Genomic DNA, 3,494 nt, shown 5'->3' with positions numbered 1-3,494 from the left:
GCTGTACAACTCTGTGAATATATTCAAAAACCACTGTGTCCTACACTTTAAAAGGCTGAACTTAATGTTTGTAAATTACATCATAATAACACTATTATAATAAACAGAAATACAGGGTGATGAACTTTAAAATTAGTTAATTTATGACATTAAAGAATAGTGTGGTAGGCATGCGACTTCTTGATATTCTATAATTGCACTGATATCTCGAGGGCTTTTTCTCCCTCATGTCAGAGAGATAATTGTAGGCAACTCAAATTACACTCAGCTACTTCATTATTTTCTCTCATCTCAAATTTCCACTCAGGGGACTCAATATTTTGCCCCCTTCCTTTTCTCTGGAACTTTCTCCCAATTCTAAGCAGCTTGTCTGATGGCTAAGCACAGTGAGGAGGGAACAAAGGCTTTGTTCTGTGAATGTGTTTTGTGCACTGCTGGTTCCTGGTTCCTATTCTCATTTTCAGCCAGAGACCCTCTTAATATCACCTGACGTAACCCACCAACCCCCGTCTGGCCCCTAGTTTTATGATCCGATGTGCTTTGTTTTCTAGATTCTTCTTCAAACCATATAGGATCTAACTGTGAGGTTGCACCAAGGCCATCCACTTAAGCCTAGGGGATTTGGGGAGATTTTCAGTTTCCCTGGACCGTCAGTTATGAATGGACCGTAGGTCTTACCTATTCTTTTTTTTTTTTTTTTTGTCTTACCTATTCTTGATTCCTGTTTGTTTGGGGTTTTTTCCCATTGCTTCATGCTTTCTGGCTAATTTTGTAATGGAGGAACTCCTTTCTCACATTTTAGTAGTGTCTAACCCTTTTGTCTCCGCCTCAGAATTTTCCCTTCATCTCATTGGAAGATTTCCATTTAGCTTGAGACAAAGGGGAAGAGAATGGTGGGAAAAATAGTTCTGCTTAATATTATTCAAAATCCATGGAATTCCCTGGCGGTCCAGTGGTTAGAGCTCCACCGAGGGCCCGGGTTCCATCCCTGGGTGGGGAACTAAGATCCCACAAGCCCCGTGGCACGGCCAAGAAAATAAATAAATAAATAAATAAAACAAATTGAACAGCCTATAACAGACAAGGCAGATTGGTAGGCCAAGGAGCTAAAATCAACATATTAAATATTAAATAGCCTCAGAAAGGAAAAGGAGAGTCATGGAAACATTAAAAAAAAAAACCTTTACTTAGTTTACCCCTGAACTCTAACATTTGAAGTTATAAGCTAAGAATTTTACATCTTTACTCTCTGATTATACTCTTTCTTCATTAGGTGCTGAAGCCAACATAGCTGTCATCTCAGTGAAAGGAAATGTGGAAAAAATAAAATACAATATAAATGGAGAAAAACACATTAATTCACCAAAATATTTTCTCTCTCTCTCCTCTCCTCGCTCCCCAACACACATAGACGCATATTCACTCACTTTGAGAGAGAGAGATTATGTATAAATGATGATGAGTACTAACCATGAGAGATTTTTAAGTTAAAATAGAGACAAACTTGCAATTAATGACAAAATATGGAACCTTAGACTTTAAGGGATTCCCAGTGTAAAAGGAAATATGTATGCGGTCTTGGTTAATTTTGGTTGGTGCAAATACAATGTAGGAATTAGTAGATGTGGATAAACAATTTTTGTCCATAAAAAGTTATGTATCAGTCAACAAGATATTTGGAGACTTAGGTGTGAGAAAAATATATATGTGTATATTCATGTGACTCTAAGAGAAAGGAAGGAGCTAGGTTTAAATTTGGGAAGAATTTGCCTACAGGATACATTCAATAGAGGAGTTTGAATTTTGAATTAAAAAGAAGTTTGAATCTGAGAATTAAAATTCTGAACAATATCTTGAAACTGATATTTGCCTTTTGTTTCTTATGTATGTATGGTTAGACCCATGTCAATAAGCCAAATATGTGTTTATTCACATTTTTATTTCTCCTACTTGATAATGCTATTTAGAAGTAACCCTCAAGTAACAAATGTTAGCTCACACTTAGTGGGTGTGGTTTTTAATGACTTTGGCTGCCCTCTGCTTGTTTGCTTTACCTGCTCCTTTCCACTGCCGAAGAGGTCTGAGCCCACACAGAGAGGACTAGATTTGTCTAGTCAAATTTGTCTTCTTACAATCACAGGAGTGTTGCAAAGTTACTTTCTGAGAGAGTCATCCTCTGAGCTTTCATTCAGTTTTTGTTCACAAATCATGAGACTGAAGGGAGAATTTGTTTTGTATTCTACCTGAAATGAGAAAAAAAAAAAAAATTGCAAACTGGAAGCACAAAACACTAATGAAAGAAATCAAAGAAGACATAATGAATAGATAGATACACCATGCTTATAATTTCTCAATATTGTTGTTTCAGTTTCTCCCAAATTAGATGTGTAGATTTCAACACAATTTCAATCAGAATCCCAGCAAGATTTTGTAAATGTTGATAAGCCGACTGTATTAATCAGGGTCCTCCAGAGAAACAGAACCAATAAAATGTAATATACATAAACAGACATACATGTAAAGTGTAAAAATTTTAAATTTCTAGAAGAAAATATCTGTGTGACCTTGAATTTAGAAAAGTTTATTTAAAAAATTTTATTGATGTATAGTTGATTTACAATGTGTCAATTTCTGCTGTAAATGATTCAGTTATATAATACATATATATATATATATATATATATATATATATATTCTTTTTTATAATCTTTTCCATTATGGTTATCACAGGATATTGAATATAGTTCCCTGTGCTATACAGTAGGGGCTTGTTGTTTATCCATCCTGTATATAATTGTCTGCATCTGCTAATCACAAACTCCCAATCCTTCACTCCCCCCCCAACCCCGCTTGGCAACCACAAGTCTGTTCTCTCTGTGAGTCTATTTCTGTTTCATAGGTACGTTCATTTGTGTCATATTTTAGATTCCACATATAAGTGATATCATATGGTCTTTGTCTTTCTCTTTCTGACTTAACTTCGCTTAGTATGATAGTCTCTAGGTCCATCCATGTTGCTTGCAAATGGCATTATTTCTTTTTTATGGCTGAGTAATATTCCACTGTGTGTGTGTGTGTGTGTGTGTGTGTGTGTGTGTGTGTATCACATCTTCTTTATCCATTCATCTGTCGATGGATGTTTAGGTTGTATCCATGTCTTGGCTATTGTAAATAACGCTGCTATGAGAATAGGGGTGCATGGATCTTTTCAAATTATAGTTTTGTCTGGATATATGCCCAGGAGTGGGATTACTGGATCATATGGCAACTCTATTTTTAGTTTTTTGAGGAACCTCCATACTGTTTTCCATAGTGGCTGCATCAATTTACATTCCCACCAACAGTGTAGAAGGGTTCCCTTTTCTCCACACCCCCTCCAGCATTTATTTGTAGACTTTTTGATGATGGCCATTCTGACCGGTGTGAGGTGTTATTACCTCATTATAGTTTTGATTTTCATTTCTCTAATGATTAGCGATGATGGGCATCTTTTC

This window comes from Balaenoptera acutorostrata, chromosome 6 (genome assembly GCF_949987535.1).
Source record: "Balaenoptera acutorostrata chromosome 6, mBalAcu1.1, whole genome shotgun sequence".
Taxonomy (NCBI): domain Eukaryota; kingdom Metazoa; phylum Chordata; class Mammalia; order Artiodactyla; family Balaenopteridae; genus Balaenoptera; species Balaenoptera acutorostrata.
Note: the sequence above shows the minus strand (reverse complement) of the source record.